Source organism: Ochotona princeps, chromosome 8 (assembly GCF_030435755.1).
Source record: "Ochotona princeps isolate mOchPri1 chromosome 8, mOchPri1.hap1, whole genome shotgun sequence".
Taxonomy (NCBI): domain Eukaryota; kingdom Metazoa; phylum Chordata; class Mammalia; order Lagomorpha; family Ochotonidae; genus Ochotona; species Ochotona princeps.
In genome coordinates this window covers 43,190,269-43,206,551 of record NC_080839.1, presented here as the reverse complement: position 1 = coordinate 43,206,551, position 16,283 = coordinate 43,190,269, and the positions used below count along the sequence as shown (strand labels likewise).

Here is a 16,283-nt window from a genome sequence, read left to right as displayed (position 1 = left end):
TGGGGCTCAAATTCAGTCTCTTCGATATGTTAAACAGGACTCTAAATTACCAGGCCGAGAACATGCCCCTGCACTTTTTAAAAATACTCTCATAAATGTTTGTGATTTAAAAGGAAGGAAATTCTGGCATATGCAATGACATGAGCATACTCTTTCAATGACTTAACGTTGAGTAAAATAAGCCAATCACAAAAAGACAGTATGCTATGTTATTCCACTTGCGTGAGATAGCAAAAGTAATCAAATTCACAGAGAAGAAAAGTGGATTTGTCTTTTCCAGGGCCTATCAGGAGGGAATTTTAAGAGTTAATGTTCAGTACTTGTTACAGCAGCACATATCTAAAACTGGAAAGATACAGAGAAAATTAGCATGGCCCCTGCGCAAGGACGACATGCAAATTTGTGAAGCGTTCTGTTTTGTTTTGTTTTTTTTATTTCTTCAGCGATACATTGGTTTTTCAATAGCATGTTATTTAACTTAATGTAGTTGTTAATTTTCTATTTTTTCTTCCTGTTGTTGATTTTATTTTATGGCTTTTTACTTAAGGGGTTGTATAATAACTGTGTAATAGAGACTATCATATCCAGATGTGAAGATACAATGCAGTATTCATCTCTACTTCCACATCAAAGATGGAATCCCAATGAAGCTGTGAAATATATCTTGATAATAGGATGCCAGACTCTCTGCGGTTCTCCATATCTACAATGTCAGGATACACTTAAATCGCAGAATGATGGGCTATACTATTGTAATAATATAAGGGAAGTCAGTGTGGGAGTGAGGGTTTAGGGAGGGGGAAGAGAAATCTCAGAGCCTATGGAATTATATCAGAAGATAATATAATTAATTAAAAATTTAAAAGAATGTTGAAAAGCTAGAGTTTCAAATATGCAAAATGTAGAGAATTTTGGAGGCAGATGCTGATGATGACTGTGCATGAACATAATTAATGCCACCTAGTTATATACTTTGCAATGGGTATATGCGTATTTTATCACAATAAAAATGGAAAAGTAAAAAGGAATAGAGAGCTGGCATATGCTAAACAAGGGAAAATCTTGAAAACATCACACGAACAAGCCAGTCACAAAGAGGCAAAGATGGCACGATTCCACATATACCAAGTTCCTAGAGAAGGCAGATTCATTAGTACCAAAATACTTACGTCATTATCTTCTGCCTCTCAAAATACACACTACAGGATACTGGGATCAAAAGCAGAGCCAGGACACAGGCCCTGTTGTAAAAGGAGAATATGGCAGCACATTTGGTGCTGTAGCAGGAGAACAGAACAAACTGGACAACTACCCCCAAACAAACGATGACAGCAAAATATCTCTGCAGATGGAGTTAATGGATATTGGGAGACTTACATCGTCCTTGGATCGGTGAAGTTGGCAGCATTTCAGAACTATGCAAACCACTTGAATAGGACCCTCAGAATGTATACACATGGAGACTTTAGGTTGATATGTGTACCTCATCCCTGAGTACTGTGATGTGTGGAAAGTCATGAGTGGTCTCCCCCTTTGTCTTGCCTTCTCCCAGGAACAGCAAGAAGAAATAGCAAGTTTTGAAGTAATAAGTTCACCCAATTTATTCCCTTAAGCCTTGATCCTTCCCACCCTGCTCAACCATGTAATCATTATTAAAAATAAAATTTAAAGAAAAAAAGGAAGAGCCAGGACTTGAGCTTCAATGTGAGGTGGGTGTTCTAGTGTCTTGAACATTGCATCAAACATCTCTCTATTCCTGAATTTTTCCAACTGTCTCTGTATGTCTTTCCTAGCAAAGCTTCTTAGTTGGGCAGCCATACAGTATTTGACATTGACTTTCTTTTTTTTTATTAAATTTATTCATTAATTACATTGTGTTGTAATTACATAGAATCTGGGATTCTCCCCCCACCCTCCCCCCATGGTGGGATCCTCCACCTTGTTGCATAACCATAGTTCAAGTTCAGTTGAAATTCCCTCTTTGCAAGTATATGCCAAGCATAGAGTCCAACATCTTATAGTCCTGTCAAGTCCAACTACTTATTGGGTAGACCCTCTCTGGTCTGAGGGCAGAGTCAGCAGAGTATCATCCCGGTCAAATAAAAGCACTAATATACCATCTGCAACAATTAACATCGTTATGGAATTAATTGACATGGTATTGAGCAGTCAACATGTTAAAAATAAATGCGATTTCTTAACCACTTTCTGTGACCCCCCCATTCACAGTTCAATTTTAGTTTATATACTACATATGACATAATATCCATAACATAACATGATATGCTTAACATCATATCATCTTAAATTAAGGCAAACATGTGGTATCTAACCTTTTGGGATTGGTTCATTTCCCTTAGCATTATGGTTTCCAGTTTGGCCCATTTGGCCACAAAGAACTGCATTTTGTTTTTTTAAATAGCTGAGTAGTATTCCATGGAGTAGATGAACCATAGCTTTCTTTCAACTGCCCATAACAGAAAGCATGCTGCCCAGCTTCTCGGTCTCCCTTATGTTTTAGTTAACTGATGTGCCATTAGACAAGTCACATAATCTCTCATACCTCCTTTCCTCATTTACAAAACAAATGAACTGGGACTAGAAAGTCACCATCATGTTCCAGCACTTTAAATTGTATTCCCCCTGGTCCATTTTATTCCCTGTATATCTCCTGTCATTTGTGCAAATGTCATGCCAATTGCAGAAACATCACAACACTTAAAACACATCTCTGAGTCTTCAGTATCCATGAAGTAGATCAAAGAGGATGATAGCAGCATGGGATATGGAGTCAGCTGCATCCTCTTTCCCCAGCTCTGTGCATAGGAGCTGCTTGATCTTGGGCAGTGTGCAATGTGCTAACCAAAGCCTAGCTCTCCTCCTGTGTAAACTAGAGATAGCAATAGCTCCCACTTGATAAGGTTGTTGTGATGCTCATAGAAAGGCAGGTAAGGTACTGAGCACAAGGCCTGGTTCTTAGCAAGCACTAGAAAAATGTCAGCTATTTCCATCCTTCTGGTTCTTTCCCTGCCTTGCTCTGGGAAGTCCTAGCCAATCTTTAAGACTTGGCTGTTTTGACATTTCTCCTAGGAAGTGTTAATTTCCCCAATGATTTTCACACCTTCCTTAATACTTGATGCTTCTCTTTAAATGCATCTCTGTGTGCCAACTGGCTTTTTCTCTTGCACTGTTCCCTGAGGAAGGTCTATGTCTTAATCTTTTTCACGTTCTATTCTGCAAATTCTCTCAAACTTGCTGATGATGGAAACTATCTGGAGTGTTAATTGAACCTACCTACCAAACTCTGGTTCCTCTACTCCACAAAGCAAAGAAATGGGCATAGAATCTGTACATCTCACACCCCAGGTGATTCTTATTATCAAATGTATTGGGGAACCTAGGGCCCAAAACAGAACCTGGCAGAAGAGGAGCCATGGTCTTTTATGTAGCCTACATTTGCCTAACTAAATTTCTCCTTGCTGCAAGATGAAAATCAAAATACAAAATGCATTAGTTATCTGTTGATGTGTAACAAAGGACCTCCCAAATGCAGCAACTTCAACAGAATGTATTTTCTCTCACAGGCTTTCTGAGTATCAGAGATCTAGGGGTTGCTGAGCTGAGAGATCTGGCACAAGGTCTGTCATGAGATCTGCAACAAGGCATCCGTCACAGCTCTGGTCTCGTCTGAATGCTCAACGGATGAAGAATGCACCTTCAGGCTCACTTACATAGTTGTCAAGCTTCCGTTTCTCAGTGGATGTTGCTGCAGCCTTCAAGTCCGCATCTTGCGGGCACAGCTTGTGTGCTACCTGTGTGTTCTCACACATGTCAGCTGATCATCCCGCACTTCTGACATATACTGTTCATCACAAAACAAACTGCGGTTCAGTAAGGAAAGGGAGCCACATGTGTGCAAATCAAGAGCTGACGATGACTGGAGACTCACCTGGAAGCCATCTCAGAGGCTGACTACTCCACAGAACTAAGAATTTTCCTTTCCCTCCTTCAATGTCTTGGCAGGAAATGGCAATTGAAGCAAATGATGAGGTTAACCACAAGGAAGACTCTTTGAACTTCAGAGTGGATGACTTCTAGAGATGGAGCCAGGAGGGCGTAATTGGGGTGATTTATTGTCCAATGGCCTCCCTCACTTGTCCCCTAGAGGAAATGAAATAACACAAGTGAGGCAGCCTGGCAGCCTCTGCCCTATTGTGGCCCCCTTTGAGAAGGGGGGGTGCCTTCCACCCTCCCCTTCTCATTTGAGAAGCACACAGCCATCTGGGGTTCTATGAGCTGTTCACTCAGTTGGAGTTCTAGTATCTCTGTAACAGAGTCAAATCAACCCTTCCTTAGCTTAAATTGACATCTTGGACAGAAAAATAAAAGTTTGTATGAAATCAAAGGAAAAGAATTATAACCAAAATCTCTTATTTATTTATAATTTTCTTCCCAATTCATAGCCCCAGGAGTGGACAATGTGACACAGTGGGTTAAACTGCTACCTGGTATATCTGCAGCCCGCATCAGAGGGCCAAATTCGAGTTCCAGCTACTTTGTGCTACTGACTTGGCTTTCTGATTTACACACCTGGGGAGTCAGTGGACAATGGCTCAAGTACTTGGGTTCCTAATACCCACTTGCAAGATCAGGATGGAGTTCCTGGCTGTCAGCTTCAGCCTGGCCAAGCCTTGGCCATTTGTGGGCATTTGGGGTTGAATCAACAAATGGAAGATCTCTTCTCTTCTCTTCTCTTCTCTTCTCTTCTCTTCTCTTCTCTTTCTCTGCCTTTCTGCTTCTGTAACTCTACCTTTCCAAAAAAAAAAAAAAACCAACTTTAAAAATAACAGCAATAACTTCCAGCCCCAAATACACCAACAGCATGAAAATTTTGTCTTTGGTAGCAATCCCCAGAGATGAGGGCCGAGGGGCCTTGTCTCATCCTGTCTTCAGAGTCCATACCTCTGAGTCAGGAATTTGCCTTGGCAGGGAGTTCTTGCCAAATAAGACAGCAATGACTTGCTTGGGAAGAAGTGCCTTCTTTGGATGTGTCTGCTCCCTGGTGAATAAAGACCTTCCCTGGGCTATTTCTCTCCCTCCTCTTTCTCCTTCCTTCCTTTCACAGGAAGCATCCCAAAGTCCATTTTCATTTATTCATCATTTATCCCATAATTATGTCCCCTGGATTTGGACACAGACATCTTTATCATCTTAGGGTTTCTTCTGCCATGCAACCACTGTGATATTCCAGAAAATACCACACAGCAACATGACTCATGCAGGGCTTTTAAGGTCTTTCAGTGAACACTCACATTGGACAGAAGCTCAACAATGTTCCAAAGGGAAGGCTGATGCTAGCAGTGCTCCTCTTCAAATCCGGTCTCTTGATTCCTAGCCTGTCTCTCTAACTCAGTTGACAGCCACACTTATATCATATACCTGTGTTCCCCTGTGTTCCATTTGCTATTCAGATCCATGATCCATGGTTCCAGGACCTACCCACAATTTGTCCTGTCTGGTAAATTTATTAAATCAGCTTATTTTCTGCTTTCATCAAATTTGTTCTCTCAGCACACACTCTCATCTGATGCCATGAAAGAAAATCAAGGATTCCTGGAAGATGTCAGAGCTGGCTCAAAATTCATCCTGCCTCCTTTCCCTTTCCAATTATCTCTCCAGCATCCAAGTCAGAGATGCTTGGTAAGCTTCCCAAAGCTCACTCAGCAGCACACTGGGACTGCTCTCTGCCATTGCCTGCCACCTGCCCGACCCTGCTGGAGGAGCTGGACAGGAAAATTCAAACAGTGCATGGATGTGTTCTCAGTCCTGATGAAAGTCCAAACACTTCAAGAATGCTCACTCTGTCATTAGTTGCACCATCTCTCTCCTATCCCAAATAAAATAAAATCAATTCATAATGGGATTTTAGAAGCTGACTGAACCATTCATATGTTTATCTGGAAAAATAGGTAACAACATACAGATTTTTTGAAAAAAGGGGGGAAATCTGCTACATTTAGTGTCAAATATCACAAAGATGCAAGATGATAGTGAATGTGAATGTACAGTATCTCCTTTTTGAGATCTGGATATGCCCAGGCGTAGGATCTGATGAGTCAATGGAGTCACCATTATGGGCTATTTTATATAGGGGAAGGGAAGGGAGACATGAATGATGAGGTCTGAGCTCATGTGAATGATCTTTTGAACGTTTATTCTCTTTTGATTCTGAAAGTTAAAGCCTGAAGTCAAGTATTGTTGGAGGTCGGTTCCTTCTGAGACACCGGGTAGCCTCCTTCCTCATCTCTTCCAGTTTCTGAGACAGGACACCTGTGTCTTGATCACAGTTGCATCCCTCCAGCCATGGTCTCCAATGTCCCATAGCAATCTCCTGTGTCTGCCCAGATAAGCAATGCTCCTTATACAAAGGTGCTGGTTATAATGCACTAAGATCCACCCTAATGACCTCATCTTGACCCGATGGCATCTGCAAATATTCAATTTCCAAATAAGCTTACATTCACAAGATTTAGAACTTCTACATACAATTGAACCTATAACAAGTCTATTATGGTCCAAATATGCATGGTGGAACACAACACAGCTATCAAAAGTGGTATGGACTCTTTCATGGTTTATAAATATGATGATTGCATTTACATACCATCAAACCTCATTACAATGTCAGCACATTATCTAATTTAGAAAAAAAAAGAATGCAGGATTGTGAAATGAATCTATGATGCTAGAAGTTAGGATTGAAGTATAGTGGGTACATTTGCAGGAGGGAGATTACTGGAGAGCCAATTCTTGGGGCTTTGTGGGTGTAATATTCTGTGTCTTGGACTTGGTAGCTGGTGACCTGATATCTCCAGGAGATAACAATGCATCCAGCTGTATAGCTAGGACATGTGCAATTCTGGAGTGCACAGTATGTTTCAACAAAAAGCTAATTGGGACACAGTGCTATAAAGGTATATTGATTGGCATGGAAAGCTGATCATGATAAATTACTGAATGGAAAAGCATATTGCAACATGATTCCATTTGGAAGGCAAATATGTGCATGCATCCGAAGAAGGAAATGTCTGGAGGGGGGAAGCAAATAGCTCAACTCAGCTCAGATGAGAAAGAAAATGCAAATGTTTTTTCTTTCACTTCAATTGTCTGCATTTGCTGATTTTTAAAATGAAGCAACATTTTGTCCGTCTTTACATTTTATAAATAAGAAAAAGGTGAAGTAACAAAAACACACAACTATTAGGAACACTAATTTATTTAGATCTTTGTCTTACCCTGTATTTCTTACTCCATATTGCATAGTGCATCATGGAAGGATTTTTTAAAATTAAATATTTTACTTTTATTATAGTAAAGAGAAAATGGCAAGATGATAGAGCTAAATTTAAAAACATTAACCATTTCTGTTATTCTGCCTTTCAAATAATTCAGTTAACATTTTTAAGTCAAAAACCAAAGGAAAAAAATGGACAGTAAAAGATATTCCAAGAAATATATTTGTAAATCTTTTGACATTAAACTATAAGCCCTTCAAAGTCAGAGGGGAAAAAAGCAGAAGCAAAGCTAAAAGATAAATGTCAAACCAGAAAAATATTTTTGAAAAATACAACAAAGAATTGACTCAGCATATTAAATACTGTAACATTTTAATTAGGAAAAATTAATATCTCAAAAGAATAATATGCAAAGTATATGTAAACAGGCAGTTGACAAGAAGAAATGTAAATGGTAAGATGTGTTTCAAAATGTTTATCCTTGCCATTAATCAAACATATGCTGTCTGTGATACCAGTTTATCTATCAAATTAGCCAAGAATATGAACTATGAAAACAGACATTGTTGAGTATTCAAATGAGCACTCAGGAAGTGTTTTAAGCTTTCCCAGATTCTTTCTCCCTTTCTGCACTCTGCCCAGAGCTGCTCTGTAATAAATGCTGGTTAATTTCATACAACCGTTTTCTCTTTTCCGACGTTAGTTCTGCCTGACATTTACTTGAGTCGCTGCCAGAACAGTCAGAGGCACAGAGCCAAGAAGATGACATCATTCAAAGTCAAGTGTCAGAGCTCTGTGCTGCCCGATGGCCTGTGTGTGTAAGAGACACACACACCACACCGGAGAAGGGTGAATGCAAATTATACCTAGCGAAGTTTTAGTCTAAAAGTGTGTAATTAAATCTATCACCTGGTTTATTGAGTAAGTCACAAATTGGCTTCTATTCAGGTAGTTTTCAAATCACATGCTTGTTCATATGTGCATGTTGAGGTTGGGGAGGAGTACTATACTTGACAAAAACCCTGAAAGCACTTTTTGTGAAAGATCGTAGTTGACTTTATGTTCAGTAATAGAACCAGCAACACAGAAGTACTTCCATCAGTAGCCAAAAGCCAGGGGTAGCAGTACCGCTCTGAACAAAATACTTTTCCCTATTAGTAAAGCAGTTGTCAAAGAGCACCAGGAGGGCCCGGCGGCGTGACCTAGCGGTTAAAGTCCTGGCCTTGAAAGCCCCGGGATCCCATATGGGCGCCGGTTCTAGTCCCGGCAGCTCCACTTCCCATCCAGCTCCCTGCTTCTGGCCTGGGAAAGCAGTTGAGGACGGCCCAATGCATTGGGACACTGCACCCGCGTGGGAGACCTGGAGGAGGTTCCAGGTTCCCGGCTTCGGATTGGCGCGCACCTGCCCGTTGCAGCTCACTTGGGGAGTGAATCATCGGACGGAAGATCTTCTGCTCTGTCTCTCCTCCTCTCTGTATGTCTGGCTGTAATAAAATGAATAAATCTTTAAAAAAAAAAAAAGAGCACCAGGAAAGCAAGAGGATTGGGTGGGGAGAGAAAAAAAAGACGGAGATGTGTACCAAGTAAGTAAAGCAGTCAGAAGGATTTGAAGGGAGCTGAAGAGGCTAGGACAGACGTGGGAGCACTTGTCTAACCTCTCAGCATCGGCCACTTCACCAGCTTTTTCTCTGCTGCTGAGCCACCTAATTCAAGCTCTGTTTGTGTGCATCACCTGCTCAGTTGCATATCCCCATTCCTTTTCCTCCTTGCACCAATTACTATCCCAGAAACAATGATCTACATATTTATGTTTAATTGGCATATGAAGTATATAGTCATGAAAGAGACAGGTGTTACTGCAGGAGAAAAAAATTAAAGCATACCAAGTACAGAAAACAAAAATGCTCATCTCATATTCACCTCTATCCTAAACTTCACTATTTGCACTTGGATATGAATATTTTTCCAACATGTAAGGTGCCTTAAAATCAGCTAACATAGAATTCAAATTAGTGTGTCATTTGCATATATCAAAAGTCTATTTGGATAAACGGGAAATTTTAATGAACAGCAAAAGGACAGACTGGAAAGCCACAGATGTTCTCTTGGTGCTAGAGTCTAGCATGCCAATGGTGCCCATGGCTGGTTGGAATATAGTTCATTAACAAGGGTCCAAGATGAGTGAATAGAGAAAAGACATGCTGATTTTAACCACAGAAGAGAAATGAAGCAACTGCATTCCCAGGGGACAGCTGGAGAGAAGTTTGCAGAAGGAAGAATAACGCGATGGAGCAGCATGAACAACACAAAAGAACAGCACCAAGTGCAGACAGCACTGGCAACTCTGGCAGTCAGGGGCTGGAGGAGATACCACCTTCTTAGAGAGAGGTGAGAGGTACCTGTGGCAACTTGTCACTTGTGATAACTTCTAAGGGAGAACCTTGCAGACCACGCTAACTTTGAGTCTGGCTGGTGGGTGGCTGGATGCCCACCTACCCCTGTGAAGGCAGAGCAAATTGCTTTCTTCCCAGCCCCTACAAGGGCACCAACAGCCAGCAGGGAGGTAACACCACCTTAAGTAATAAATTGAGGCTGCTTTAAAGCATAAGTGCATGTGACCAGGGAATTTTTATTAGTGGGGTAAATCTGTGGTCCCCATTGATCATGAGTCTGGCCTGATAGGTTGATAAGCAGAAGGGCACAAACTTAGGCATATAAGGCACGCCCTTCCCCTACCACAGGTGTTCATAATCAGACTACCTAAATGATGCATCGACAGGCATTTGGCTCTGGTACACCTTGGCCTTCTCTGTGAATGGGGCAGGCTTGCAGGGCAGAGAGCAGATCCCCTGCTCCTTGTGAGTGTGGGAGCCCTGTGTGCCATGACTGTAGGAATTTGGGACTGCACAATAGGGCATGGGCTAGAACTGTGGTCCCTGGGCAATCCCTGAGTCTGACTTCAGAGGTACAGAATTCCCTGAGTGACTAAAGTGGGTCATAACTGAGGGCTCTATCCTTTGCATACTTCATGCACATGTGGTGTGATGTGTAGCCACTGTGAGCTTGCCCTGGGAATTGATCAGCTTAGCAGAGAAGAAGTGATACTCTGGTCACTCCATGTGATGAGATCATGTCCTCCCTGCCACCAATAACAGAGGTGATCTACCATGCACCAGACCCTTGCCCTACCCTCTAGCACTGACTAGAGCTCTCTGGCCCCACACAAAACACACTCTTGATATCTACTGAAGTGACAAACACTCCAGTAAGCCACAAAGGCTTATTTCAAAGATAAAAATCCTCAGAGAAGAAAAACCAACAAATGATTCCAAAAATCCCCAAAACTAAACTTGAAAGTACAACATGAACCGAGAAGACAATATGATTTCTCTAAAGGAACACAACACTTCAATATTAGAATATGAAAATAAAGAGATTGAGGTGATGTCTGAAAAGAGATTCAAAAGAATTACTATAAGATTACTCAAAAAACACAGAGGAGCAAATATATGAGTTAAAGAAATCCATACATGACATGGATAAAAAATTTTGTCGGGAGATAGACATTGAAAAGAAATCAAACTGAAACATGGGAAATGACATTAATATATCTACTTAAAATGCACTTGGGATCCTGAACAAAAGACTTGGTAGAAGAAAGACTATACAACGTGGAAGCCAAATCTTTGGAAATATGTCACACAAAAAACAAGAATAAAATCAAAAGTCCTTGTATATTCGAACAATGCCATGGTTGATAAAGAACTTGAAAGATCAATCCCATTCACAACAGCCAGAAAAAAACAAACAAACCTCAGAACAAACGTAGCCAAGGAGGTGAAAGGTCTGTATGTTGAAAATTGCAAGGTTAAAGAAATAGAAGACACTCCCCCCAAATGGAAAAAGCTTACATGTTTGTGGACTGGAAGAACTAATATCAGAATGTCCATATTACCCAAAGCAATTTACAGATTAAATGTGATCCCAATTAAAACCAAGGATGTTCTCGGATCTAGAAAAAACAATGCTAAAATTCATACAGAAACACAAGAGACCCTGAATACCTAAAGCGATCTTGAGCAATGAAAAGCCAAGAGCATCACAATAGCAGATTTGAAGACACAGCCAAGCAGGTAGGAACATTAGTCACACATGAGGACATAGGCTGACTTGACCATATGACAGCTGCCACCTATTGGCTGGATTTGCTGCTGGTTTGAAGATTTCCTCTGGGGCTCTGGATTGCCCCAGCTGCTATGAAAATGTGTCCTCTTCATCCCAAATAGTACTGATTTGCTGCCAGTACCACCGCTGCTCCTTCTGTAAGAGATGCTTCAAGCCTTGGCCAAACACACACACATACCTTCTGTATAACATGTGAGTCATTCTTGACACTGTATGTTCTGGTTATTTCTGCTTTCTGTCCTTTGGTGTTTTCCACTTCAGAAGCTTATTTTCTTGACAATATTTTTAATTTGTCTTCCTTCCCATCATTAATGAAACATAGCCATCAAATCTCTACTATCCCCATATATAACACAGGATCAGCTCTTATAATACACCCCAATATCCTTTGGGGTTGCCTACTACACTGTATAGCTCTGAGGCTGTCACCGTATAATCTTTCACCCTATCTCATTAAAACAGTAAGTCCTCTTGAATGAAGCAATAAGTATTCTTCTGTCAATGTGTTACTTGTATAAGTAGCTTATGCTAGCAGCCAGTTACAGGAAACAACAAGCCACATATTTTATTGAATTATAAAATTCACTGGATCTGTTTTTGATTCCTTGCTACTGGTGTGATAAAATAGCAGAAAATGAACTCAAAACAGATCTGGGTCCAGTTCTGCCACTGTCTGTAGTATTGACAATGCTACCTACTCATTCACAAAACATCAGGTGGGTATTGCATATGTCGAGTGCTGTATTAACCACAAGTGAAAAAGACTCAGGACATAGTCCAGACCCTGTTGACAAAGACAACCTAAATTGAAAGATGACAAAAGGAAGAAAGAGTAAAACACAAGACGAAGGAAGGAAGGAAGGAAGGAAAGAAGGAAGGAAGGAAGGAAGGAAGGAAGGAAGGAAGGAAGGAAGGAAGGAAGGAAGGAAGGAAATCTATCATCACAAATGTGAATACAAAATGAGTGTTTTATAAATTTTTTCTTTGGCCAGAGAGGTCTTCGTCAAAGAGGAACCTAACACAGCCTCACTTGAGCTGTGACACATGCTGACCAGTTGGTTTCTAGCATGTGGTCCAACAGCACTTGTCCTGTATCACTTCCTGACATCTTTCCCTCTTCTTTGGTCCCAGCTCAGAGTCTGGACACTTGCTGGTGCCTTCACTTGTAGCATTGCCTGTCCATGCCCTGTATCTTCAGAAGGCCTGACCTGTACTTCATGTGTATCTTCACTCATACATCACCTCTGAGGAATCTCTGGCACCTGGTTTTAAATTCTGTGTCCCCAGGTGCCTTCCTTCCATATTCTGCTTTATTTCTTATATTTATTCCAACCGAAATTATGTGTTTATTTGTTCATTCTGTCTCTCTGTGAATTTCACAAGAACAGCTTTTTATTCACTTCTATATAGTTCCTATGATCTGGCTCAGAACAAATTAGGATTTCCATCAGTGTTTATGAAATGAATATAGATGAATAAAAGCAGCATGAGTTTTGGCTTGGTTTTGTTGAAACCTTGGGGTAACCAGCCAAGTCCTGAGCCATCCTTTTCCTCTCCATGGAGTCCCTGGTGATACTTCTAGCCCTCATACTGCAAGAATCCATAAATCTTTCCATACAGAAAAGGGATGCATGAAGTTTATTCCTTACTCATTTTTAAATATCAAAACGTAAACTTTGGTCTAAAAGTTACACTGCAATATTCAACCCAAAGACACAAATAACACAATCTATTCTGGCTTGGAGTCCACAGCCTCGTGATGAAAACTGCAGGGTGGATACTCTGATATCCCAATAGTGGAACAGGTCACACCAGAAACAGTAACTGCCTGCAGGACACCTTGAGCTCCTCCTCAATGGGAGCATTTACTTTTCAGCTTCAAACTTTGTTAGAATGAAATTAAAAAGTAAATATAAAATTGCTGAAAATACTGGACAACACTTTTTACGACTTCCTTATTTAAAAGAGCTACAGAGAAGGGTAGGGAGAGTCAAAGAGAAAGGTGTTACATCTACTGGTTCATTCCCCAAGTGGCTGCAACAGCCAGGCCAGGCAGAAGCCAGGAGCCTTAGATCTCCTACAAGGGTGGCAAAGTCTCAAACACTTGGGCTGTGTCTTGCTGCTTTCCCCAGGCGATGAGCAGAGAGAGCTGCACTGGATGTAGAGTAGCTGAGACACCAATGAACAGTCCCCGGGATCTTAAGGGATACCACGGTTGCAGGGCTGGTTTTATTTGCTGCACCACAGTTTCAAGCCCCTGGAGAACATCTTCATATACCCAGTGTGTATATGATTATTCAAAGTTAAATAGGAATGGGCATTTAGCATAACAGTTAAGATGTGGGTACCAGAACACTTAGTTTGTGTGCCAGTTCCTCTGCTTTTGGTTATCTTCCTGAACTACAACACGGGAAGTAGCTTATGATGACTCAAGTAATTGGGTACCTGCCACCCACATGGGAGACCTAGATGGGGTTTCAGGCTCCTGGCTTCAATGCTACTCAGTACACTTAGTGCTGGATATTGTGGATACTTGGGGAGTGACTGAGCAGATGGAAGCTCTTTCCCTATCTGGATAGCTCTCTGCCTTTCAAGTAAAATGAAAATTAGAAATTAGGAAAATTAAATAGGCTGTCATCAAAATGTCAGAGTAAGGAACTCCTAAGTTTCACTCCTCCAAGAAAGCAATGAAGACAAAAACTACTATCAAAAACTGCTATAATCAATATTCTGTCACAAGCATTTGCTATACAAAGAACACTTATTCAAGCAAAACTATGTAAGAAAAGTGAACTTTCTGGTATGTTACTTTTTTGTATGCTAAACCTGTTTCCAGCTCAACAGCTGCCATGGTACCAGAGGAAGCAGAATGGGCCTAACAGGGAATTTTCATCTTTATCTAACCTGTAAGACTCTATGCCATTTGACTTAATACTTACCCAGAGCTACAGCTGCTACCCAAGAAGGACATTCAGTAAACATGTTTGTAACCAATGTCTTAGTCAGTACTATCAAAGGCAATGAACAACAGTTAGACAAATAAGAGACTAACCTCAAAACTTAGAGAAAAATGGAAATCAAGAGCTTTGAAAAGCTCCTGTATAGTCCTGGGAACGTACAAGATGAAATACATGCTCAGAGCTGTGCACCTGCTCAAGAAAGACTTGAAAATGCTCCATATTTTCATGTCTAATTGGCATTAGATGCCACACAAGAGAAATTGAAGCCTGGGAGCAAAGAAGTGAAAGCAAATAGAATCTAAGAGACCTCTGAAACACCATCAAGCACAAAGGAGCACACAACAAAAATACTAGAGAAGAATAATGAGAGATGAATGTAGATAAATTATTTAGCAAATAATGCATATAAACTTTATTTTTAAGATGACCAGATTACAAACCTACACATGCAAATTCAGCAGATTTTAAGATGAATAAACTTAAGGAGAGCCATACAGACAGAAAATCATGCATGCAGTAAGAGAGAAGCCATCCAAATCCAAGACTTGCTCATAAGATTAACAGCTTGTTTATCATGAGATACTATGAAGCCCAAAAGGAGATGGAGAGGCATAATTAATATACAGGAAGGAAAAATGCTGTACAAAAATTAACACAATATATTAAAAATATGGGATGGAGTGAAAAGAGTACTTGAAATGAAATTTATGATGCCATATCTGTACATAATAAAGATTTCCTTTCAATTTAATAAACTAGAAAAGAAAGTAATGATTAAATTTAAAGGAAGAAAATGATAGAAATAAAGATTATAATGGTAGTAAAAAAGAAAAGAAAAACAACATGAAGAAATTTGTGAAATGAAATTTGGTTATTTGGAAAGATTTTAACAAATATTTAAGTATATTTGTGAAAGAAAACTCCAAATTACTAAAATCAGAAATGAAAGTAAATTCATTACTATTGACCTTACAGATATAAAAAGAAGTATACGGAAATACTTTTTTTCAGAGTTTTAGCATATTTCTATTTTGAATTTTGAATTATGTGGTACAATTTCATATAAGCTGGGATTCCCCCCAAACTCCCACCCCCTGACAGATTTTCCCCATTTTACTACAATAGTGTGGTCCTTCATAAGGAATCATAATTCTATTAGTCTCTTATTTAAGTGTACCCCGACATTGTTGGTACAGAGAATGTTAGTCCAGCATCCCAAGGGAAATGCTTTTAAACATTACAATATGTAATCTCTATGAAATGAACAAATTTGTAGAGACACAAATTAACAGAACTGACTCAAATAGAAAATCCAAATAATTGGATGTAAACAGGTATAAATGTGACTAAAGCAACTTTAAAAAGTGTAACAACAAAATCACTTCATTAATGAATTCTACCAAAAATGTAAAGAATAAGCATAAATTATTTTTGAAATCTTTCTGATATTATCATTCCTAACTCATTCTGTGAAGTCAGTGTTACTCTAACCCAAAAGTCAAAGTTATCAGAAGAAAATGAGAAACCAATATCTTTATGAATACAATGGCAAAAATTCAAATTCAGAAAAAACAGCAACAGAACCCAGAGGTAATTTAAAATAATTTTAAACCACCACCTGACAAAAGTTATCCTAATAATGCTGGTTCAGTATCATGGGACTTCAGCAAATTAAAGGAAACTTTGCATTATATTCTGTTTCCAGTTTTTCCAAGAACTTTTTAAAATCCCTCAACTTTGAAAATCAATTAGTAAAATAAATATGATTAAAAGGCTATAGGGCAAACTATAAATGATCATCTTAACTGATACAGGGAAAATTGACAAAATCCAATATGACTTA

The 16,283-nt window shown here is 39.8% G+C and overlaps 1 non-coding gene across 1 annotated transcript; it reads left to right on the top strand.

The window, feature by feature from the left end:
• The first annotated feature begins 316 nt into the window (after nt 1–316).
• LOC118760725 (U6 spliceosomal RNA) lies at nt 317–422 on the top strand. Its single transcript, XR_004996953.2, has one exon. It is a non-coding gene; the product is annotated as a U6 spliceosomal RNA (small nuclear RNA).
• The last annotated feature ends 15,861 nt before the right edge of the window (nt 423–16,283 follow it).